This window comes from Nycticebus coucang, chromosome 20, assembly GCF_027406575.1.
Source record: "Nycticebus coucang isolate mNycCou1 chromosome 20, mNycCou1.pri, whole genome shotgun sequence".
Taxonomy (NCBI): Eukaryota; Metazoa; Chordata; class Mammalia; order Primates; family Lorisidae; genus Nycticebus; species Nycticebus coucang.
This window is the reverse complement of record NC_069799.1, coordinates 658,132-685,029: the sequence shown is the minus strand read 5'-3', so window position 1 is coordinate 685,029 and position 26,898 is coordinate 658,132. Positions and strand designations below refer to the sequence as shown.

At 40.1% G+C, this 26,898-nt stretch overlaps 1 pseudogene; it reads left to right on the top strand.

The window, feature by feature from the left end:
• Positions 1 to 26,898, top strand: LOC128573087 (solute carrier family 5 member 4-like; annotated as a pseudogene).

Here is a 26,898-nt window from a genome sequence, read left to right as displayed (position 1 = left end):
ATGAACTTTGTGACAGTCAATCTGGTACCATGCTCACTGCCAGGGGAGGTGCTTAGACTGGAATCCTGGGAGAAAGTCAGTGCAGATTTGAGCAGGCTGGTGGGAAGCGCTGGTGCATCTCCACCACAAAGCAGGGACCCAAACATCAGGTATGTTGGATTTCAGTAAGACATTTCATTTCATCTGATGCCTTTTCAGCATTTGTCAAAGTTGGAGGTTATGAGAGTTTTACAGAGAAGTACATGAATGCCATCCCGTCCATAGTGGAGGGGGACAACCTGACAATCAATACCAGCTGCTACACTCCTCGGGACGACTCCTTCCACTTATTCTGAGATCCTGCCATGGCGGATGTTCCGTGGCCGGGAATGATACTCAGAGCACCCATTACAGCTCTGTGGTACTGGTGCACGGATCGGGTGAAGTGTGTGTGTGTGTGTGTGTGTGTGTGCGCGCGCACACACACACACACACAAAATGTGCGAGCATGCATTTGTTTATGCTGTTCTTTCTTGTAGAAAAAAATTTAGTTTCTATTTTGTGCACACACATCAGTTAAAGATTCAAACATTTCTACGTGGCCTTTTTTAAAAAATAAAAAAATAGCTGTCTGGTACCTCACTCTCTACCCTATTTCTTGTCTCTCGGATGCAGACACTTTCAGCTCTTTCAATTAGGTTTTTGACATTTATTTCTATTTTCTAATTCCCTGTGCTCAGTGTGTGGTCTGTGACCATCAAGCAAGGACGTCACCTTGAAGATCATTAGGAATAAACACTCTCAGACCCTATGACTCTGTCCAGAACCATTGAATCAGAATTTGGTCCTTAACTTGATCCTCAAGTGGGTCAAATAAGTGCCCGTGTTGCTTCCCCTAGGTTTCCAGTTTTAAGATTTCTCTGCTGGCTTCCCTCGGTGAGCCGTGAGTGCTCAGCTCTCTTACAACCTTCCATTCTCAGTTCCACACGAGCACATCTCTTCCCCCCACCCTCTTGATATATCTGCATCAGAGTTTTGTGACTCCTTCAATGAAATTCACAACAGAGCCACATGACATGAGCTGGTTTTTTGTGTGTCTGTTTGTTTTCTTTTAGCTTTTTAGAATATTTTCCATGGTATGTATACTCCCTAATTTTTTGTTTTAAATTTTCTTACTAATTTTTAATCATTAAATACCACACCCTACAAGTATTTCCCTTAATAGTTGTAAGCACACCAAGTACTCCACAAACCATTTTGCTCATTTTCTCCAGGAGCCTCTGTCCTCTCAGAGCCTGGCAGGGTTTCCTCTCTGTTTTGTGCCCTGCTCTGCCCACGATCCCATCACTACTGTCTTTGGGTAGCCTTTTGCCTCACTCTTGAGTTAAATCTCCTTTTTCAGCATCCCATGTGATTTTTTTTCTTGGTTTATTCCCTCTTTGGGGGCAATCAATACATATAGTATTTTTCTGAGATTGGTGTTATTATGGGAGGTCAATTTATCCTGAATTTGCATATTTGAGAATGTCTTCACTCTAACATTTCCTTGATAGATAATTTATTCATTTACACATTTCTAGGTTAGGAAGAATTTTCCCAAAGTCATACATTCATTGTATTCTGAATTCATCTGTTAACAAATTAGAATCCAGAATGTATTCTTGATCCTTTAGATATGACTGCTGTTTTCTCTCTGGAAGTTTTTTCTTTGTCATGAGAATTCTGCAATTTCACCACTATTGTGTGGATCTATTTTTGTCCCTTGCAATGAGCAACTGTGAGCCTGTTCAACCTGGTAATCGATGTCTTAGAAAATTTGGGGTAATTTTTTCCTTGACTTTTTTCCATTTTGTTTCCTTCTTGGGACCTTCTATTTAGTGGTGGACTCAGCTGTCCTCTGGTGTCTATACCATTTCTCCCAATTTTTATCTCTTGGTCATTTTACTCTGCTTTCTAGGACCCTTCTTTAACTTTATCCTTGTTTTTCTTATTTTTTGTTTACTGAATATTCATTTTGATAATCTGGAATTATTTTATTTTATTTTAAATTATTTTCTCTCTGAAGAGTATCTGTGAACTTGAAGCTTATAATTTCACAATTGTTAGCCAGATTTGAACCATAGTCAGAGCTTTATTTTCTGTATATAATCAACTGCTTTTCAAAAAAAAAAAAAAAAATCCAGGCTCAGCGCCCATAGCACAGTGGTTGTGGTGCCAGCCACATACACCAAGGCTGGCTGGTTTGAACTCAGCCCAGGCCTGCTAAAACAACCATGACAACTACAACAAAAAATAGCCAGGTATTGTGGCGGGCACCTATAGTCCCAGCTACTTGGGAGGCTGAGGCAAGAGAATCACTTAAGCCCAAGAGTTTGAGGTTGCTCTGAGTTGTGACACCATGGCACTCCACTGAGGGCAACATAGTGAGACTCTGTCTCAAGAAAAAAAAAAACAAAACATCATTTTACCATTAACCTGTGGAACCATCTCTACTATCTATAATTCCTCCCAGACCACCTGACTTGCATCCTGTAAGTGGCCCTGTGTTCACCTTAGTTCTGATGCCCAGCCCAGCTTGCCTGCCAGCAGGGCTCCCCTGCTCCTCCACGGTTTGTGTTTTATCACCACGTATCTGCTTCCAGTCCTCAGCCTTGAAATACCATCTGCTTCCTCAGCACTGGATTGATAACCACTGCTGGCCTCGATGACTCTCCAAGGACAATCAAGCAGAAAAAAGTATCTCTATTATTTTGATAGAAACAATATCAATTTTTTCTTGAGAAGAAAAAATATCAAGAAGTTATGTCATTATGGGTAGAAGTCCTACATTGCTACAAAATTCTTACTTAAGAGATTGTATAATTTAAGTAGGGTTATGAAATGATATGCATTCTTTTCCCCAGGACTGTCATATTTGAATCATGACTTGATGAGGTTCTCAGAATATTCTGAAGAAATCTAGGAAAGAATGTCTCACTGTTCTGTTCTAATGGCTACCTAACCATGGTGTTTCCATCACAAGTTGTTAATGTCCCATGGAGACAACTGCCCCATAACAAGGAAAAGGCATTGATGATGCCTCCATGTATTACAGACATAATTTAAACACATAATTTGTGGTGGAATCAGAAGTCACAACTTTGTACCTGGAAGGGCACATTACCATTATTGCATTGCCGCCTGGGAGCTGTGAGCATATTTTAATAGTAGCTAATGTGTACTGACATCTATGTACCAAGGTTCCTACATACATTATACCAGATATTCAGAAGTCCTTGCAGTAGGGAATCCTATTTTAGAGATGAGAAACCAGATTCTATTGCCTTTTATTTTCTACTAGCCATGACATCATTTCTCATTGTCACATTAAACTCTGAAAAGAGATACTTTTTGAAATCATCCTCTGGTTGTTCACGAGTGTTTTCCTGGCAGGTTATCGTGCAGCACGGTCTGTGTGGCAAGGACATGTCCCACGTGAAGGCCACCTGCATCATGTGTTTTTACCTGAAGCTGCTGCCCATGTTTCTCGTGGTGATGCCGGGGATGATCAGCCACATTCTGTATTGATCCTGAATCTATATGGCCTGTCTTTGTTCTATGCTTGGATTCTGAGACGAGTTTTTAAGATGCAATAAAATCGTTACAAACTAGAAAATCCATTCTGGATGGAAGGAAAGGAAGAATTCTAAGTGAAAGGAATAACTTGCGTGGCAGGTGAGAGGCAGGGAAATTTGGCACAGTTGCAACTTTGCTCCCTTATCCCACAAGCCTGTCTTATTGTGGGTATTTGATTCCGTGAATACTGTTTGTGAGTGGCGTGGACTGAGGAAGCACAGAGACATAGGCCGCCAGAAGCTGGAGTAGATTTGAGCTAATTTGAGTTGGGTGAGTGGTAGTGGTTGGGTTTGATGACGTCTTGGACTGAGAAGGGCTTTGAGATGTGCTGTCATATCTTAGTCCCTCTGAGGCAGCTGGAGAACTGAGTCTAATTTCATTGCTTTGGAATCGAGCTGTTTGCAGTATGTGAATTTCTGAGTCATCTGATGGTAACTTCTAGTGCTACAAGTCTTCCTAAAATATACACTTTCTTTTGTCATTATAAAGAGTGGTGAGAGCGTAACCAAATCTTACTAGGCTAATAGAGAATTCATTTTTCCTACAGAAATCCATTGGGTAAGACTCAATGGATTTCATGTTTTCTCAGCACAGGGCACATTAGTTTATTTCACTGAACTCTAACTGAGACAAACACATCAAGAGACCAGAATCCCTTCTCATTGCAGCCTCACGGTGTGGTTTATAACAGGAAAGAATGTGTAGCCATCCAAGTAGGGAACGGCTAAAGAAATCATTGTATATTTCTTTTCTGGAAGTTGCACAGAAGAGACTGAAGAATATCTCAAAACTTGGGAAATTGCTGAGGTTATTATGTTACATGTAAAAAGAAGGCTACAAAATAGTATCTCAACCATTACCATAGTTATGCACAAAAGATAATTCTCTGGGAAAAAGGATTAGAAAGGAATATAGAAAAGAAACTCATAACATAAACTGTTATTATCCTGGATCTTACTTTATCAACTTTCCATAGCTCTTGTTATGATACTTTGTGTTTTTTCTTTTCAGTTTTGGCCAGGGGTGGGTTTGAACCTGCCACCTCTGGCATATGGGGCCGGCATCCTACTCTTTTGAGCCACAGACGCCACCCTTGTTATGATACTTTTTAAACAACCAAAAAAGCACCCCAAGCAAACAAACAAACAAAACCCAATGTCTTATGCAATTGCTGGTGCCGTGAGGCATCATCAGACACCAGGAACTCAGCCTGATTAGCTACTACAAGGGACACCTCCTCTCAGATGTAGGCAAAACATACCGGGCTCAATATGACCAGACAGAGGACTTAACTTCCTGCGCATCCCTGGAATGTGTTGCTACCGAAAGAATTTCTTCCCTTGCTGTTTTTCTGGAGGGTGGGATCAGCGTCCTCTGTTTGCTCTCATGCTGTGGTTGGGCCACATCCCAAGAGAAAGCCCCGCCCCATGGGTCAGCTCAAGGAGAGCTGCACAAATGAGATGCTATGAGCTCTTGTTCCAGGCAAAGCAGCAACAGACCTATGGTATGGACTTCAAACTTCAATCTCCAATTTTAAGGAAATGTCTTTCCTTCCCCCATGATCTATTGAAGTCACCAATTTGTTGAGCTGTTGTGATTTGTGCCTCTCTGGACTTCACTGAACTCACCGCTGAATCCTTTCTCAGATAAGGTGGCCTGTGTGGTGCCTTCTGAATGGGTGAAAGACTGTGGCACTGAAGTCGTCTGTACCAACTATGCCTACGCAATCATGGTGCTGGAACTGCTACCTGCAGGTAGGAAACGTCCCTGCTGAGATGGCCTTGGAGGGCTGTCTATGGGTGGGACTTCAGGAAGGGCTGTGGTATAGTTCTCGGTAATTCTGACATCCATTAATTCTTATCTGTGCATCAGACATTTTGTGAGCACCTTACATAGGCTACAAGCCCTTTGCAAAGCCTGGAGATTTCATAGACAAACCAGATACATTTCCTGTCAGAAGACTCCTTCCTTACTTCTACAGATTCAAGATTATCTTCCAAGGCAATTAAAAACAGTTAAATGATCTGCTTGTCAATAAAAGAGTTTAATGGCCATAAAATTATAAAGGCAGTGGCTAGAGGATAACTATTTATTCTGCCTTTTTGGACTGGTGGTATTCAAATATTATATTTCAATCTATTTAATATACAACCATTTATTGAGTGCCTATCATGTGCCAGGTATTGCTCTTGCACTTAGAAAATATCGGTAAAATAGGTACAAAGCCCCTGTCCTTAAGAGTTCACATCTTAGCATTTTTGAAATAGCACATAAACAACACATATAATTTAAGTACATTGTTAGGATTCCAGAAGGATTTCCTACTGGAGTGAACGTAAGCAGTGTCAGGTACAGAGCTCAGGACTGACCACAAAATCTCATCATAGGTTGGCTAATGTCTGTGACCTTTCCTTCACAATGATATACATGAGCTTCATCAATAGGAAGGAGGCGGGAGTCACTGGCATGAATACCCCCATCCACTGTCTGTCAGGGAGGTTTAGAGCCTACTTGGCAGAGGAAACTGGTTCAAAACTCTTGTCTTTGCTCCTGCAGAGACTTCTTTAGCAGAAAAACTTACTCGCCTTCTTCCTTTCTGGTTATCTAAGGCTTTAGGAACCCAAGAGTTCCTTCCCCAAATAAATATGCTTAAACATGGTTTCCATTCTTCTAAAACTTGTTGCAGGAGATGATATCTAAGTTTATACTTAAGACTAAAATTCTATACTGGATTATTCTTGGATCATTAAGAAATATGCAGGAACCTCCACATACTGATGTAGATGGATAAGGACATTAATTAATGCTCCAGATGACATGTTTAAATGGCTCTCCTGTTGAGCAAGGCCCTCATGGAGCATGGTGTCCAGACACTAACAAAGCCCCTCCTGCCTCCAGGACTGCGTGGCCTGAGGCCGTCTGTCATTCTGGTCTCTCTCATGAGCTCCCTGACCTCTATCTTCAACAGCGCCAACACCCTTTTCACCATGGACATCTACACCAAGGTGCGGAAGCAGACGTCAGAGAGAGAGCTCCTGATAGCTGGAAGGTGAGGGAACCCTGGTTTCTCCCTAGAATCCTCTGGAGAAGTGCATATGTCTATGTGGACTAAAGCTCCCTTGTTTATGGCTTTGGTGAAAGTAAGCATAGAGCCCTAAAGTGAAGGGGGGATCATTAGAACATTTTTAACTCAGCATATGTCTTTCCAGATACAAACATTTAGGCCACACATTTAAATGGGATAATGTATTTTTCATACTTGAAAGTGCCTCCAATTATCTCTTATTTCTCTCCTTCCTCATACTATTCCCCATCCACATCTTCATGTAACTCCATCAGTATCTTAATGGTGTGTAAAATTTCATCCTCCTCTGATAGGTTAATGTGTGATCTCTAGCAGTTCCAGGTGCATCACATGGAGGTAATAGATTAGGATATCCAAACACTGACATGATTGCATTCGTTAAGCAGTGGACCATTTTAGAAGGGACAGACTCATGGAGGGGGCTAATTCCAAGACACTGCTGGGAGAGTTCCCTCCATGCAGGGGTTCCTGAGCAGCCAGTGGTCCTTGAAGACAGAGAGCTTGAAGGAAATAAGCAGAAAGAAAGGATAGTCTTCTTTCTTCCCTTTATACTTTCTGAGTGGACCCTATATTGTCATAGAATTTTCTTACATTTAAGATCAAAGTGTAATGTTCATACAGAAAGCATAAAACATAACTGCATAGCTCCATAATTTATTACAAAACTAGCACCTATTTAACCACCAACCAAGTTAAGAAATGGAGATTACCAGCATCTAGAAGCCCCCTTTGGGCTCTAACTTCCCAAAGCTAACCACTGAGACTCCAAATCCTATAATGTGTCTTTTCCCAGTTTCAGGTAATGGAAATAGACTAACTCAAAATTTAATCCTTGTTGCAAAGCTTCTTTCCTCTTTGTTATGTTGGGATATCCCATCATGTTGCTATGAGTAGCTGAAATACGTTCACTTTCTTTCAATGTGGTATCTCATCACCGTAATATATTAAAATTTATCTACACTAATCATGGACATCTGACTTGATCACTTTTGTTAATGTCTCTTGGTGAACATTGGCACATATTTCTACTGAGTAGATTGTTACAAATGTGCATTTATTACACACTTAGCCTTTTAAAATTTAGCCATTCTTTTTAGAAAGAATGAGAAGAAGAGATCTTAAAAGAAATTGTGACTCTTTCAAAAAATGGTACAATTGATGGTGATGATGATTCTCAATGTTGGAGGGGCTTTAAAATGTTTGCAAGTAGGATCTATTAAGTATAGAGTATAAATGTCTTTTCTTGTTGTTCTTGTTACAGTTTTTGCCTGGGGCTGGGCTCAAACCCACCACCCTCAGCATATGGGGCCAGCACCCTACTACTTGAGCCACAGGCACTGCCCCAAAGTATAAATGTCTTAACACAATAATTAAGTAAATGAGGTGAGGGATATATTAACTCGTGTGATGTAAGCACTCCAAATTGTATATGAAATCAGCACATTGTACCCCATAAATGCATTAATTATACATGATCTATGTGTTTATGACTTAATTAAGAAAATAAAATGGTTGACTAGAGCCTTCTGATACTTACCTTCTCCACAATAAAGAAGTAAAATACGAAATAGATGATCACAATTTGAATAGGTGACCCAAGAGAGAAGTGACAGGAAACTTCTAAAGCAAGGAAGGAGAGAAAAGGAAGGCAGCCTCCATTACCAGGACTTACCACGAACCAAGAGAGGCTTCCTGATGAGAAGTGAAGTGAAATCAACCACCCACAGCCTATATTCCTGCCATGGACTCTTACAATTCAAGCCATAGGAGGTCCTCTTGCTTGACCTTTCTGGGCAATGAACCTCAAACAGGGAGGTGCCTGGAGACCATGTGAAGGCATTGCTTCACAGGGGAAACACACGATGGCGCCCACATCCACCCCCCAGTCCTAGGGAGCTACAGCACAGTGCCAATGTGAGAGCCCAGCCCCCACTAAACTGAGCCTATCCCTGGAGCCAAACAGCCCCTCTATCTCCACATCACTGGAGCCCCATCTACATCCCTCACCCATATTTCCTGCTGCTCTTGTTTGCTGCTATCAGAGCCAAAGGGCAAACCATTCTGCACCCAGAAGAAGAGCTATTGCACATTTTTGTGCTCATCCCCCTTGAGTTGTTGCTACTGCTGATTGCCAACACTGTGGCAGAGGTAGGAGAAACTGACAGCAACACTGTTTCCTCCAGAAGTGGGGCTGCTGCACACTTGTAAGAACTCTGAGGTCAGACTCCTTCATACATGGCAGCCACCCGAGGCCAAATCACATGTCCCCAGCTTCCTGCTTCCATCTGTTGTCAGTGAAAGCAGCCCTGCCCCTGAAAGCAGCATCATGGGCACAGTTGTTTTGTGTACTGATAACATCTGAGTCCTTTCTTTTCTTAAGAACCTATACAGTCGAGGAGCTTGATTTTGTTGGAAAATCAACAAATGGCAACAGGAATAAGTTCAAAAATTGAAGTACAACAAATGTGCCCATAATAACTTATGTTTAATATCTACAAGATTTTATTTTCTTGCCAGGATATTTATTCTTGCAACAATTGTCATCAGCATCCTGTGGGTCCCACTACTACAGGCATCTCCAAATGGACAACGGATCCATTACACACAAGCGATGGCTAGTGATCTTGGATCTCCAGTTGCAGCTGTCTTCCTGCTCGCCGTCTTCTGTAAAAGAATCAATGAACAGGTAAGTGGAAACTGAAAAAGCATTCTCCCCTATGGAGATAAATGTACACCATTTTTAAAATAGGATGCGGGGAAGAAAATGACAACTGTTGTCTAAAGACTTCACTGCAATTTGATTCCAAGTGTCTATGTCTCTGTTTTTGTGCCAGTACCATGCTGTCTTGACTACTATGGCTTTGTAGTACAGCCTAAAATCTGGTATGCTGATGCCCCCAGCTTTATTTTTATTACTAAGAACTGCCTTAGCTATATGGGTTTCTTTCCAGTTTCATACAAAACGCAGAAACATTTTTTCCAAATCTTGAAAGTACGATGTTGGTATTTTGATAGGAAAGGCATTGAATAGGTAAATTGCTTAGGGAAGTATAGACATTTTAACAATGTTGATTCTTCCCATTCATGAGCATGGTATGTTCTTCCATTTGTTAATATCCTCTGCTATTTCCTTTCTGAGGATTTCATCATTTTCTTTATAGAGGTCCTTCACCTCCTTCGTTAGGTATATTCCTAGGTATTTCATTTTCTTTGAAACTATGGTGAAGGGAGTTGTGTCCTTAATTAGCTTCTCATCTTGACTGTTATTGGTGTATACAAAGGCTACTGACTTGTGGACATTGATTTTATTTTATTGTATTTTTTTTTTTTTACAGCTGAATAGATTTATTTATTTTTTTTATTTTTTTTATTAAATCATAACTGTATACATTGATATGATCATGGGGCATCATACACTCGCTTCATAGACCATTTGACACATTTTTATCACAGTGGTTAACATAGCCTTTCCGGCGTTATCTCAGTTACCGTGCCAAAACCTTTACATTCTACATCTACCAAGTTTCGCAAATACCCCTGTAAGATGCACCACAGGTGAGATCCCACCGATCCCCCTCCCTCTACCCACCCCCCCTTTCCCACTTCCCCCTATTGTTAAGTTCTAACTGGGTTATAGCTTTCATGTGAGAGCCCCAAATTAGTTTCATAGTAGGGCTGAGTACATTGGGTACTTTTTCTTCCATTCTCGAGACACTTTACTAAGAAGAATATGTTCCAGCTCCATCCATGTAAACATGAAAGAGGTAAAGTCTCCATCTTTCTTTAAGGCTGCATAGTATTCCATGGTATACATATACCACTATTTATTAATCCATTCGTGGATCGATGGGCACTTGGGCTTTTTCCATGACTTAGCTATTATGAATTGGGCTGCAATAAACATTCTGGTACAAATATCTTTGTTATGTTGTGATTTTTGGTCTTCTGGGTATATGCTCAGCAGAGGAATTACAGGATTGAATGGCAGATCTATTTTTAGATCTCTGAGTGTTCTCCATATATCTTTCCAAAAGGAATGTATTAATTTGCATTCCCACCAGCAGTGCAGAAGTGTTCCCTTTTCTCCGCATCCACGCCAACATCTCTGGTCTTGAGATTTTGTGATATAGGCTAGTCTCATTGGAGTTAGATGATATCTCAAGGTAGTTTTGATTTGCATTTCTCTGATGATTAAAGATGATGAGCATTTTTTCATATGTCTGAAGGCCATGCGCCTGTCTTCTTCAGAGAAGTTTCTCTTCAAATCCCTTGCCCAGCCTGGGATGGTATCCCTTGTTTTTTTCTTGCTGATGCGTTTGAGTTCTCTGTGGATTCTTGTTATTAAACCTTTGTCAGAGATATACCCTGCAAATATCTTCTCCCATTCTCAGGGCTGTCTGCTTGCTCTGCTTACTGTGTTCTTAGCTGTGCAGAAGCTTTTTAGTTTGATCAAGTCCCAGTAGTGTATTTTTGAAGCTACTTCAATTGCCCGGGGGGTTCTCCTCATGAAATACTCACCCAGACCAATTTCTTCAAGGGTTTTCCCTGCATTCTCCTCTAGTATTTTTATAGTTTCATGTTTTAAGTTTAAATCTTTAATCCAATGAGAGTCTATCTTAGTTAATGGTGAAAGGTGTGGGTCCAATTTCAGTCTTCTGCAGGTTGCCAGCCAGTTCACCCAGCACCATTTGTTAAATAGGGAATCTTTTCCCCACTGAATGTTTTTAATTGGCTTGTCAAAAATCAAATAGCGGTAAGTAGCTGGATTCATCTCTTGGTTCTCTATTCTGTTCCAGATATCTACTTCTCTGTTTTTGTGCCAATACCATGCTGTTTTGATCACTATCGATTTGTAGTAAAGTCTGAGGTCTGGTAGCGTGATTCCTCCTGTTTTGTTTTTATTTCTGAGTAACGTCTTGGCTATTCGAGGTTTTTTCTGATTCCATATGAAACGAAGTAATGTTTTTTCAAGATCTTTAAAATATGACAGTGAAGCTTTAATAGGGAGTGCGTTGAAATTATATATTGCTTTGGGTAGTATGGACATTTTGATAATGTTGATTCTTCCTAGCCATGAGCATGGTATGTTTTTCCATTTGTTAACATTTTCAGCTATTTCTTTTCTTAGAGTTTCATAGTTCTCTTTGTAGAGATTTTTCACGTCATTTGTTAGGTAAATTCCCAAATATTTCATCTTCTTTGGCAGTACTGTGAATGGGATAGAGTCCTTAACTGCTTTTTCAACTTGACTGTTGTTGGTGTATACAAAGGCTACCGATTTATGAATGTTGATTTTGTAACCTGAGATGCTGCTGTATTCCTTGATCACTTCTAGGAGTTTTGTAGTAGAGTCCCTAGTGTTTTCCAGATACACAATCATATCATCTGCGAAGAGCGAAAGTTTGATCTCTTCTGACCCTATATGGATACCCTTGATTGCCTTTTCTTCCCTAATTGCAGTGGCTAAAACTTCCATTACAATGTTGAAAAGCAATGGAGACAATGGGCAGCCTTGTCTGGTTCCTGACCTGAGTGGAAATGATTCCAATTTAACTCCATTCAATATGATATTGGCTGTGGGTTTGCTGTAGATGGCCTCTATCAGTTTAAGAAAAGTCCCTTCTAGACCAATTTTCTTGAGTGTTATGATCATGAAGGGATGCTGGATATTATCAAAAGCTTTTTCTGCATCAATTGAGAGAATCATATGGTCTTTGTTTTTTAATTTGTTTATGTGCTGAATTACTTTATAGATTTACGTATATTGAACCAGCCTTGTCACCCTGGGATAAAACCAACTTGGTCATGATGTATACTTTGTTTGATGTGTTGCTGGATTCTGTTTGTTAGGATCTTGTTGAATATTTTTGCATCTATATTCATTAGTGATATTGGTCTATAATTTTCTTTTCTTGTTGGGTCTTTTCCTGGTTTGGGGATCAGGGTGATGTTTGCTTCATAGAACGTGTTGGGTAGTCTTCCTTCTTTTTCTACATTTTGGAACAGGTTGAGTAGTATAGGTACTAATTCCTCTTTAAAGGTTTGGTAGAATTCTGACATGAAACCATCTGGTCCCGGGCTTTTCTTTTTAGGGATATTTTGTATAGTTCATGCTATTTCTGAACTTGATATGGGTCTGTTCAACATTTCTACTTGATTCTGGTTAAGTCTTGGAAGGTGGCGTGCTTCCAAGTATCGGTCTATTTCCTTCAGATTTTCATATTTCTGAGAATAAATTTTCTTGTAATATTCATTAAGGATTTTTTGGATTTCTGATGAGTCTGTGGTTATTTCGTCTTTGTTGTTTCTGATTGATGATATTAGAGATTTTACTCTTTTTTTCCTTATTAGGTTGGCCAGAGGTTTATCTATTTTATTGACCTTTTCAAAAAAACAGTTTTTTGATTTATTGATCTGTTGTATTATTCTTTTGTTTTCAATTTCATTTAATTCTGTCTAATTTTGGTGATTTCTTTTCTACTACTGGCTTTGGGGTTGGACTGTTCTTCCTTTTCCAGTTGCTTGAGATGTCCCATTAAGTTGTTAACTTCCTCTCTTTCTGTTCTCTTGAGGAAGGCTTGCAGTGCTATAAATTTCCCTCTTAGAACTGACTTTGCGGTGTCCCAGAGGTTCTGATAGTTTGTGTCTTCATTGTCATTTTGTTCCAAAAAATTGGTGATTTCTTTCTTAATCTCATCTCTGACCCAGCTATCATTCAGCATAAGGTTATTTAACTTCCATGTTTTTGTATGGGTATGCAGATTCCTGTTGTTACTCAATTCAAGTTTTATTCCATGATGGTCCGAGAAGATGCATGGAATAATTTCTATTCCTTTAAATTTACTGAGGTTAGACTTGTGACCTAAAATGTGGTCAATTTTGGAATAAGTTCCGTGGGCTAGTGAGAAGTATGTGTATTCAGTTTTTTTGGGATGAAATGTTCTGTAGATGTCTGCTAAATCTAAATATTGGATGGTTAGGTTTAAATCTAAGATTTCTTTGCTCAGCTTCTTGCTGGAGGATCGATCCAACACTGCCAAAGGAGTGTTGAAATCTCTGACGATTATGGAGCTGGAGGAAATCAAGTCACTCATGTCTGTTAGAGTTTCTCTTATAAATTGAGGTGCATTCTGGTTGGGTGCATAGATATTAATAATTGAGATCTCATCATATTGAGTATTACCCTTAACATATATGAAGTGACCATTCTTGTCCTTCCTTACTTTTGATGGTTTAAAGCCTACTGTATCTGCAAATAAAATTGCAACACCTGCTTTTTTCTGATTACCATTTGCCTGAAATATGGATGACCATCCTTTCACCCTGAGTCTGTATTTGTCTTTTAAGTTGAGATGTGACTCTTGTATGCAACGAATATCTGGCTTGAGTTTTTGTATCCAGTCAGCTAACCTATGCCTCTTTAGAGGACAGTTTAAGCCATTCACATTGATGGAGAGTATTGATAAGTCTGGTGGAATTTTGGGTATCGAGTTTTTCAAAGGTCCAGTGGACATTTTTAATCCTTTTGCCAGTGTGGAAGTTGGAGTTTGATCCAAAGTTTCTGAGTGAGTTTACTTTTTTACTTTTGTGGTATAGGATTGGGTTGATCATTGTGGAGGATAGGTCTGAGAATATCCTGAAGAGCTGGTTTACTTATGGCAAATTTTTTCAACATATGAATGTCATTGAAGTATTTAATTTCTCCATCATAGATGAAACTCAGTTTAGCTGGATACAAGATCCTGGATTGAAAGTTATTTTGCTTCAGGAAATTAAAAGTTGATGACCACCCTCTTCTGGCTTGAAAAGTTTCAGCAGAGAGATCTGCAGTTATTCTAATATTCTTACCTTTGTACATAATAGTTTTCTTTCGCCCGACTGCTTTGAGAATCTTCTCTTTCATGTTAACTTTAGTGAAGCTAATTATGATATGTCTGGGGGATGACTTATTGGGGTTGAATCGTGCTGGGGTTCTGAAGCTGTCTGCTATCTGAATTTCAGATTCTCTAGGCATGTCTGGAAAATTTTCTTTCATAATTTCATGCAGAAGGGCCTCTGTGCCCTCGGAGGCCACTTCATCGTTCTCAGAAATCCCTATAATTCTTATATTGCTTTTTTTCGAATTATCCGAGAGCTCTCTGAGTGAGTGATCCGTATTTCCTCTCCATTTCTCTTCCTCTTTGAGAGATTGGGAGCGTTCGAAGACTTTATCTGCAATGTCAGAAATCCTTTCTTCTGCTTGCTCCATTCTGTTGCTGAGGAATTCTACTGTATTTTTCATATCTCTGAGGGCTGTAAATTCTTGCTTCAGTGTTTCCAAGTCTTTGGTGGTTTTGTCTTTAAATTCGTTAAATTCTTGAGACAACTTTTGAATTTCTCCTCGAATTCCTAATTCCATTTTATTAATCTTGTCTGCAATCCAAATTCTGAATTAAATTTCTGACATCTCAGCCAGTTGTTTATGAATGGGATCTTCAATCACATCTGCCGTATCTTTTCTTGGGGGCGTTGATCTATTCTGGTTATTCATGTTACCAGAGCTTTTCCGCTGATTCTGCCCCATGGTTATTTTACTCCCTTTGGTTTTTCCCCTGGGGCTTTATCGAGGGGCCGTACATTGTTGTGTCCTGAGAAACTGGGGCCCTGTCTGTTGTGGTGGAGCAAAGTGGTTCTGTCTTGTTTTCAGCTGGTTTCTGTTCGATCCTATTGCAACTTCTACTCTGGCTTGAAGTCTCAGCTGTGTGGAAAAATCAGCAATTAAGGCACCCCGCCCGCCCACCTCTGGCCCCATTTGGAAAAGGAGAATCAAACCTTCCTACAACTGCACACCCAGGGCACCACTTGAAAAGTCCTCAGTCTATTAGCCCAGTTCAAAAGGTCCAAATCAACTGTCCCAATCGGCACCTGTCTCGGGTGGGAGAGTTCAAGAGGTCTCTGGGAACTGGATCACAGGGGCCTGGTGACTCCTCTGACATGGCTCACCCCAGTGCAGCGTGGAGTCAGGAGGAGCCACCCAGCAAACAGAGCAGTCTGGGAAAGTTGACGTCTCCTTCCCCACTTTGCCCCTCCGTCAGACCCAGTCACTGGTATCTCTGCAGATGGCTAACCCAGTTGCCTGTAGTGAACAGACACTCCAGGGGTTTGCACCTGCCTGAATCGCAAGGAAGTCTGCCAGGCCCCCGCAGACTGCCGCTATCTAGCAGGAGGAGATGGGGCCTGACATCTTTGAGTGCTTGATTCAGGTGATGGGAAGGAGGTGTTCACTCTGGCTTAGCCCCGTCCCTGATGGATGCTGCTAACAGAACAGAACAGACAACTTTGCGGGGTTCTGTCTCTGTTCCTGCCAAAATCGCCTACAGAAGACCGGCTGTTCTGAGTTCAAACGTCTTTGCTGCTGGAGGTTTCAGCTCTGTGTGTTGGCCCCACCCTGGAAGCTTCCCAGGTTTGTGAGCAGTGTCAGGAAATCCCCCGCACACGGTGGCCTCCTCCGGTTGCCCAGGGGGTGTGGCCTCAGAATATCCAGAAGTGAGCGTTCTTCCGTTAAAGAAAAAACGGCTGTTGATCTACCTCCAGGGAACTGCTGCTCTGGTGTGGGCACTCAGCCGACCCTTTTCTCCTCTGTCTCGCACCCCAGAGTCAGCACTGAGCGGCTGCAGTTTATGCTGGGTCCACACCCCTCAAGAGATCCCCCAAGTATCCGAACTCTTGGGGGATAGGCTTCCAGACCCCGATTGGGAGTGGGGGGGAAGCTAGAGTTTCATTCAGTTTTACACCCGCCCGGGGAGGGCTGTTGCACCGCACCACAGGCAAGTGCCGCCAAGGCTTGATTTCCCCTCAGCAGAGTGCCCTCTCCTTGCTCACATGTCTCAGAGTCAGCGCTTACCTGACGCAGCTCGGGTACTGTGCACTCCCCTCAAGAAATCACCCAAGGATCTGAACTCCTGGAGGATAGGCCTCCAGACCCCGAGTGGGAGTAGCTGCTGTCAGCTCTCAGCGGGGAAGCTAGAGTTTTATTCAGTTTTGTGCCTGGCCCCGTAATGTTGCCCGGGGAGGGCTGCTGCACCTAATCCGCAGGGAAGTGCCGCCGAGGCGTGACTCCCCCTCAGTAGAGTGCTTTCTCCTCGCCCGTGTGTCTCAGAGTCAGCGCTGACCAGTCACGGCTCGGGCACTGTGCGCTCCCCTCAAGAAATCACTCAGGGATCCGAACTCCTGGGGGACAGGTCCCCAGACCCCGAGTGAGAGTGGGGGGGAAGCTAGAGTTTCATTCAGTTTTATGGCTGGCTGTATTGATGCACGGGGAGGGCTGCTGCACCACACCGCAGGGAAGTGCCGCCGAGGCATGACTCCCCCTCAGCCCGGTGCCCTCTTCTCACTCGCGTGCCTCAGAGTCAATGCTGACCAGTCGCAACTCGGGGACTGTCCCCTCCCCTTGAGAAATCACTCAAGGATCCGAACTCCTGGGGGACAGGCCTCCAGACCTCAGTGGGCGGGAAGGGAGTGTTGGGGATTCAGGGTTACCGGCAAAGGATTTTTAAAGTTTTATTCAGTTTTATGCCCGGCAGGAGAATGCCACGGCACCCCAGTAGGGGAGGTAGGTCCAGTTTTTAGAAGGTCTCTCCCGTGGAGTGTAGTGGGAGGGCCTTTAATTTCCACCCGCTTGTTTAATTGTGGGGCTCTTGAGCCGGTCTCATGGGGGAGGGGGACTCCCATCCGCTTGGTGGTGGATTTTGTACCTTTTGTTTGCGGACTTAAATTTAAGGACTTTTAATTTAATTTAAGGACTTAAATTTAAGGCATGAAACAATAAAAATCCTCAAAGAAAGCAGAGGAAAAACACTGGAAGATACTGGCCGGGGAAAGACTTCATGAAGAAGACTGCCATGGCAATTTCAACAACAACAAAAATAAACAAATGGGACTTCATTAAACTGAAAAGCTTCTGTACAGCTAAGGAGACAATAACCAAAGCAAAGAGACAACCTACACAATGGGAAAGGATATTTGCATATTTTCAATCAGACAAAAGCTTGATAACTAGGATCTATAGAGAACTCAAATTAATCCACATGAAAAAAGCCAACAATCCCATATATCAGTGGGCAAGAGACATGAATAGAACTTGCTCTAAAGATGACAGACGAATGGCTAACAAACACATGAAAAAATGTTCATCATCTCTATATATTAGAGAAATGCAAATCAAAACAACCCTGAGATATCATCTAATCCCAGTGAGAATGGCCCACATGACAAAATCTCAAAACTGAGGATGCTGGCGTGGATGTGGAGAGAAGGGAACACTTTTACACTGCTGGTGGGACTGCAAACTAGTACAACCTTTCTGGAAGGAAGTATGGAGAAACCTCAAAGCACTCAAGCTAGACCTCCCATTTGATCCTGCAATGCCATTACTGGGCATCTACCCAGAAGGAAAGAAATCCTTTTATCATAAGGACACTTGTACTAGACTGTTTATTGCAGCTCAATTTACAATCGCCAAAATGTGGAAACAGCCTAAATGCCCACCAACCCAGGAATGGATTAACAAGCTGTGGTATATGTATACCATGGAATACTATTCAGCCATTAAAAAAAAATGGAGACTTTACATCCTTCATATTAACCTGGATGGAAATGGAAGACATATTCTTAGCAAAGCATCACAAGAATGGAGAAGCATGAATCCTATGTACTCAATTTTGATATAAGGACAATTAATGACAATTAAGGTTATGGGGGCGGGAAGCAGAAAGAGGGACGGAGGGAGAGGGGTGGGGCCTTGGTGTGTGTCACACTTTATGGGTGCAAGACATGATTGCAAGAGGGACTTTACCTAATAATTGCAATCAGTGTAACCTGGCTTATTGTACCCTCAATGAATCCCCAACAATAAAGAAAAAAAAAAAAGACTTCACTGCAGAACTGTCACTGGGTTGTGCCAGTTTTGGATGAGGAGAATGTTGTACACAGCATGAATACGGGTATAGAGAGAGAAGAAAGAAAAACACATAGCATAAGTTGGAAGGACAAAGAAAGCAGAGTAATGAGAACCAGTTTTTGGCCGGGGCTGGATTTGAAACCGTCACCTCGGTATATGGGACCGACACCCTACTTTTTTGAGCCATAGGCACCACCCATGAGAAGTATTTTTTACTTTAAAATTGGCAATATTTTTAATATGAATTAAATATATTGTTGGTGAAGATGTGGAGAAATTCCTATAGTCCAGAACTGTGGATGAGTGACTAATCTTTATAATTTCCAGGAGGTCAATTGAACAGTATTTATCTATTTTGAAATTTCTATAACATAAGAGTCAACAATCTTACTTTTAGGAGCTTATTATGTACAAATTATTTACAAGTACATATATATATGTAAATATATAACATAAATATATATCCATACACACTCATATATATAAATGTATACACATATATATATACATAAATACACACTCACATATATGTTTTTATGTATGCATATATATGGATTTTCTCTGTAAAAGTTTAAAAATGGAAAAAGTGGGGAAATCCAAACTTCATCATGAAGAACCTGAGTACAAAATAATAGTGTATTGAATATTATGCATCTGCATAAAATATGAGGAGGCAAGCAGAAAAATAAGTGCAGAATAATATAATATTGTAGAGTTGTGCATTTGTACTAAATTACATGTAGATAGATACATGTTTGTCCAACCATAGAAAAAAGTCTTAAAGCATACACTCCTGAAATTTTCTACCAAAAGTATTTCAGTAGAAAGGGACACTGGAGGGACCTTGTAGATATTAATCATTTTAAAAATAGAAATACAGCCTATATGCTATTTTTTCTTCCATCCCATTACCTTGAGTCCTTGTGAATCCTTGTAGTTTGGATGTATTTCTTAGAGGCGGTAAATACTTGGGTTGTGTCATTTCATCCATTCAGCCAGTCTTTTAAGTGCTGCCTTCAGACCTTTAAAACTGACTTTTAGTGTTGATATTTTGCATACTGTTCTATACAATATGTTAGATGATATCTTACCGTTTTGCATTCTCTTTGGTACTATTGATTTAGAAGAGCCATGAGCTATAACTTGTGGATGTTTTTATACTTTTTGGTAGCTATCATGCTGTTGTATGTTAATGAACTTTTGAGCATTTCATATAGGGTGGTTCTAATAGTAACAAATATCCTCAGTCTTTATGTGTCTGGGAACAACATTATATGTACTTAACTTATGTAACTTAGTTTAACATGACACAATATCCTTGGCTAGCAGCTATTCTGTTTAAGGACACTAAAAGTAAGATCCATTCTTTAATTGTTTGTAAAACTTCTCTTGAGAAGCCTACAATTATTCTAATGAGTTTTCCTTTGTAAGTTATTTCTTATTTGATGTTTTGGAAGACTACTCATGAAGTCTCTCCTTTGTGTTAATTCCTGCCAGTGTTACAATGAATCACATGCCTTGATGGTTCCCTTTTGCAATCAGTCTCCTAGGTTATTCATTGGACTTTTGTCTTTTCTTTATGTCTAAATGTTTTGCAAGATGAGGCAATTTTTGCAATTATTCTCTTAAATAGGTTTTCTAAGCCTTGTGTTTAGTCTTCTTTATTCTCAGAGATGCCTGTGGGTCTTACATTTGTTCATTTTATACATGTGTAATCCCATATTTCTCTTAGACTTTCTTCATTTCTCTTGATTCTTTGTTATTTTGACTGATTTAGTTAATTAGAAAGACTTGTCTTCAAGCTCTGCAATTCTTTCTTCTGCTTGGTGTAATCCACTCTTAACATTTGCATTGGGTTTTATATTTCTCTAAATGAGGTTTTATTACTGGAAGTTACATTGTTTTAATGTATCTATTTCTTCAATAAGCTTTTTAAAAAAATGTTTTCACTAGTTTCTTTGTATTTGTTTTCCATTTTCTCTTGAAAGTTGTTGAGAATCCTTATAACTCATGCTTGGAATTTTTTTTTATATGACATTTTACTATTTTTATTTTGGTTGGAATTCACTGCTAGAGAGCTGTTGTGCTCCGTTAAGGGTGCCCTTTCATGCTGATTCTCCATACTCCCAGAATTCTTGCACTGAATTCCTTCTATTTTTTTTTTCCTTTGGCTGGAAACAGGTTTGAACCCACCACTTCTAGTATATGAGGCTGGGGCCCTACTCCTTACAGCCACAGGTGCCACCCACTGAATTCCATTCAATCGGTAATGACTGCCTTTTTTTGTTTTTGAATTTTCTTTTGTTTAGATGTTTTTCTCCCCTTTACTCATGAGGATATGTCTGTAACATCTGTTGGAAAAGAACCTTTGGCTTTGCTTGTGAGTACTTAGAAGGTGGTCTAGATTCTGAATGAACACCTTGATTACAAATATCCTTCATGTGGTGGTTTTCTGAATTTCCAGTTACATGTAGACTGTGGTCACAGTGTGCTATGTACATGAGCAATCCTATCTCCTTTTGACAAGGAAAGTTGGAGTCTTTGAAATCCTTTATCTTTCCCCAGACCTAAAGTCTCTTAACAATGTGAATTATATTGGAATGGTAGGTTTAATCTCTATGACAGTACAAACTGCTTTTGGGTGAGAGCCAGCCAAGCTCTGTATGATTGACTCAGTAAATACTGTTTGGGGCTGTATAAGTTGTCCTCCTTGCCACTCAGTAGTGATTTCAGGATATAGCCAGCTGCAGTTTTGTTTTGGGGGACCTGTTAGGGGCTCCAGCACTTCAGGAGAAGCACTTCAATGACCAGGGCAGTCAGTGGAACCCTAGATCTCCCAGGGGACTACTTCGGTGGAAAAGGGAGGCTGGCTGGGAGTGGGTGGGGTGAGTCTTGCTTCAGTCTCCACAAAGGTGGGCATAAAAGCTGTCCTGGCAGGGATTAAAGGACAAATCTGAGGCCCCTAGGAAAAGCCACCATGGAGGGGCTGAAATGGACCCAACAAGCCCAAAAGTCTGCTCACAGAGAAGAACCCCTCTGGGATTCATAGTCTGGCAGAAAAGCACAGCCTGTACTCTTTTCTCCCTTGCCCCAAGGTCTCCTTCCAATATCTAGCCACAAGCAGTAGAGCAATGTAGCTGAGCTCACCAACAGTGGTGTCACAGGCTGGCATTTCTCTGCCCAGGATTTTGCCCAGTGCTAAGAGATTGGCTTCTATGTGGGGGGAGGGGTGCTCTGTGAGTGTGTGGGGTTTGGACCCACACTACACTTTCCTTTCGATTCTGCCCTGAGCTCCCTTACCTCCTAATATTAGTTCACAAAACTCCACTCTATTCCCTCAAGAATCTAGATTGAATCCTGGGATTCAATGGGATTGAATGGGATTTGGCCTGGGGGACTACCCCTCGTCCTCCAAGTTCAATTGCTGACCATGCCGCAGAGACATATACTGTTTCCAAGTTGCGCATGGAGTGCTCAAGTAGGCTTAATGCCCCACCATGTGGGTGTATACCTTACTTTACTGAAGTAACCAGGCAAGCAGCACCAGGGAGGGCTGGCAGACAGGGATCTCATAGTCCAAGCACCACTTGGTCCACTGACAGGTCCATAATAGGAAAAGTATGAGCCCCCACTTTCTGTGGGAGCCTCCCTGTAGGGAATATACCTCCCATGGAAGCAGCTGCCCCAGAGACAAGGTCAATTGTCCCTTGGGGAACATGTGCCACTCAGCAACAGTAGGAAGGGAAGGAGACACAGAGGCAAGAGTCTGCATGGAAGTGATCTGGCATACTGATCCTCTTTGATTTTATCCCAAGAAGGCATCTTGCCTAGGATGTCTTAGCTCTTGGATTACACAGTTACCCTGAGACCCACAAGTCCACTGTGGCCACCACATTCTGGAAAGGCAATAGGAAGTGTTTCTGGTGGGACCAGTGACATGAATGTCAGTAGCTCCCTGGGGAATACAAAGACACATAATAGGTAGGGACACATCATGGCATCCATCATCTCAACTCAGGTTTGTGTTGATCAGGGACACTGGCCACCTAGTGCTCTGTTTTCAAGAAGCTCCTCATTTGCTGGCAGCAGCTTTTGGGCTTATGGGGATGGAGAAGCTCTCCAGCAGGTCTGTAGCCATCAGTCTGCCAGAAATGTGAGTGAAGGAGAAACAGACCCCACATATCCTTTCCAAAGGACTCCATGTGTCTGGGGGGTTGATCTCTGCCAAAATTTTGCTCCTTCCTGTTTGTTTCCATAATGTCTTCCCACAGATTCTTCAGTAGGATCTGGTATTTTTCCCTTAGAATTATATCTCTGTTTTTTTGTTTGTTTGTTTGTTCGTTTGTTTGTAATCTAAAAAGTTTTCTTTCTGGCATGTTCTGGTGATCTATGTCTCTAGTTATCCATCTTTCCCTCCTCCTCCTCCTTCACTGACTTGAATTGTGGATTCAAAAGCCCACTGATTCTTGGAACACTTTTCTTAGACTGACCCAGTGCTGGTGTTATTAATTGTGCCCAATACCATGTCTTGTATCTGTGGCCAAAATATGACAAAGTATATGATAGCATAAATTCTATAGTATTAAAATTATATTTACAGAAAAAAATACAAGTATAAAGCTTAATGGTTTAAGATAATGGTATAGCTTACAAATGTTTTGAGGTGGGTTGGGAAAAGGGAAATATAAGGGTATCAATTGCAGTTGTAACTCAAGAATAGTACAATCTAAGCATGATAGATCCAGAAAAAGAACTTCAGAAGATATTCTAAAAGTTGAAAAAGCATCCACTACACAAATTGAAAGAAATAATGTTTTAGGTAGCAACATTTGGATGATAAGAAAAATGAATGAAGCTAGGGTTAGTAGTGAAGGTAGGTTAGTTAAATATTAATGCTTCTGAAATTATAAATCCAGAACTATAAATTTTAAGCATATTATTTAAAGTTTCGAATAAGTACCAGAATTAAAAACAGAGATCATTTGAAATGGGTGGCATGCTTTTGTGAATGAGTGTGGTAATAGACATTATCTTTATGATCTATACTTTTCTGTGCAGTTTTATTTTTTAAAACTATGCAGTAGTAAAAGGTAGCATCAGCATATTACAAATATTTTTTACTAATATACTTGTTTGTATTCTCCTCTATTCAGCTGTATCGCCTGTGCTGGTTTCTTCGAAACAGTACAGAGGAACAAATTGATTTAGATGCAGATGAGCAAAGGCAGGGATGAAACTGAGGATGGTGTTGGAGAAGGTAATATCTTGATTTTTCATGTAGAAATTCTGTATGTGTATGGTTTGAGTTACTGTCTTTCTTTTACCACTACATTCAGCTTTTGATCATTATATTTATGGAACACTGAAACTTTAAAGTCTTATCTTTCCAACAACCAAGATAACATATAAAATTCATCTGTTCATTTGCTTCCCTGTCAGTCTGTGCATCCATCACCCATCCATGAAACTGTATTCCAGATTCCAAGATGCCAATTATTATTCCAAGATGCCATACCCTCTTACTCCTAATTATTCATTAAGGGTATGATCTTGATCGGCTGTGATTAAGCAGGTAACCTTTTTCTCTTACGTTATTTCTCACTATTCTCCCATTATACCCTATGTTCCGGACAGACAGTTTTTGTCAATTTCCCCACATACAACAAGCACCCTAAAATATTTCTACCTCTTTTCCAAGAGGAAAAATACCTATTCTTTGGAACTTTTTTGTTGTTTGTTTTTGAGACAGATCTCACTCTGTTGCCCAAGTTAGAGTACTGTGGCATCATAGCTCACAGCAACCTCAAACTCTTGGGCTAGCTAGAGCAATCCTCTTGCCGCAGCCTCCTGAGTAGGTGGGGCCACAAGTATGAGCCACTACATCCCACTAGTTTTTCTGTTTTTAGTGGAGATGGGGTCTCGCTCTTCTTCAGGCTGGTCTTGAGCTCCTGAGATCCAGGAATTCTCCCACATCAGCCTTTCAAAGTGCTGAGATTACAGTCAGAAGCCACAATGCCTGGCCCAAACTAACTTCATATCTCACTTTCTTCACAAAAATGTCTCCAATGTCCATGCTCAGGACTCATGACTCTTTTTAAAAAACTATTAACAAGGTCTCTAGCACTTCATGCTATGTTGTCTTTTTCTCCCTCACATTAATATATGGGTATAAACTATTAGGTTACATTGTTTTCATTTGTTAGGTAAAGTCCAAGTTATAGTTGAGCCTTGCTATGATGTTTTAAACTGGACACTAACTGTTCTGTTTGGGTTTTTGTTCTTCCAACTGAAGGAATAGTTAATGCCTTCTAATCCTTTTTTAATTTTTTTATATCAGCTCTCCTGAGTAGGAGTGGCCCATAATTTTCTTTTCTTTTTCTTCTTTTCTATTTTTTTCATTTCTCTTCTCTTCTCCTTTCTTTCTTTTTTTTTTTCCTTTGTCTCCATTTGATTTTTGGTATTAAGATCATAGTGTTCAAATTTGATAAACCAGAAATTATCCCATTTATTCACTTTAAGGAAATATTTCAAAATGATCAAAATTATATCTCCATTGAATTTTGGTATTTTGTCAATAATGCCATTAGTGTTATTTGTTGAGTGGGGAGGAGACAGAGAGCAAGCAAGAGTCAAATTTATACAAGTACAGGGCTATTTAGAATACTTATTCATTAATCAGTTTGGTAAAATTATATATTTGGGGGATTTTGGACATTTAATACACATTTTTAAGTATATTGGAATAAAGCTATTTATAATATCTACTTATCCATCTCTGCTGCCTCTATAATTAGATTTAGACTTATCTAGTGTACTTTTCTCAAAAAATAAACTTTGGCTTTGTTATTTCTGTTATTATCCTTCCTTTGTATATTGTTACTTTGTGTTTTCATTTGCATTCCCATCTATCTACATTATTTGGTTTTCTTATGTTTTTCTTTTCTGACTTTATTTTTAACATTATTGCATATTTTGAAAGGTATTCCAACATTGGTTTCCAGTGAATCCGGACATTTGCTTTTTTCTTTCCTAATGTCAGTAACTAAAACCATATACATTTCCCTAAAACAACACCTCTGCTGTCTCTCGCAGATTTTAATTTCTATAATTTTCATACTTTTGCTGTCTCTCACGGATTTTAATTTCTGTGAAATTTTCATTTGATTTCTATAATTTTCACACTTTTGCTGTCTTTCACTGATTTTAATTTCTGTAATTTTCATTATCGTTTATTTCTGAATATAGTTTTCCTTTCATTATTATTTTTCATAAACATTTGCATTTTGAAATATGTTTTAATTTTTCCAGTACTGCAACTAATGATCTTGTACAAAAGTCTTTTTATATTTTTACTTATTTTATTGTTGTGTCAAGAGATTAATATTCATGAAATTTTGTTGTGTACAACCAAATTCCCCCCCATAGGAGATGAGTTAAGCTTTCCTAGCAACAAGGTGTGAGACTGTCTTTGTCCACACGTACTTAGTCACATGGCACATTGTGACACCTTTGCATTTCTGCAACTGCTAAGTGAGAAATTATACCTCAGTATAGGTTTTGCTTAGGATTTACTTTTATATGTGAGTTTAAAATGCATTTGTCTATTTTCTTTGACTTGGTAATCTCTTTAACATGTTTACATGGGGCTGTTGAAAGTCTCTCTCTCTAGAGATTTTAGATTTTCTCAAGATATATATATAATATTTATACATATATGTATGTGTTTATAATATATATATTAGGTAGCTATTATATTATATACTTATATATAACAGTATATAGATATTTATTTTAAGTAGTTATATATTTAAGATAGTTAATCCTTTATGATATAATATACAGATGTTTTCTTCATTTGGTAATTTGTTTTTGCTTTGTTTATTGAACTTTATGCCATGGAAAAGTTTTGTATTTTCATATAATCAAATCTATCTGCATTTTCTCAGGGTTTTCTCTAACATTAATTATAAGCAGCTGTAGTCATTCCTTACAGTCATCTGCACTACACTGACAGGGATTTCCAGTTCCCATGTTTGGTGGTTATTTGTTTATTTTTATTTGTTTTAGATTTTCCTGAGCAATCTCGTGGATGTCTCAGGAAGACTTGGGACTTATTCTGCGGTTTGCAGGAGACTGGACCCAAGCTGACCAAGGAGAAGGAAGAGGCCCTCAGGAAGAAGCTGACTGACACGTCTGAGAGGCCTCTCTGGAGGATGTAGTGAACATCAATGCCATCCTCCCCCTGGCCATGGTGGTCTTTGCTTGTGGCTCTTTTGCCTGA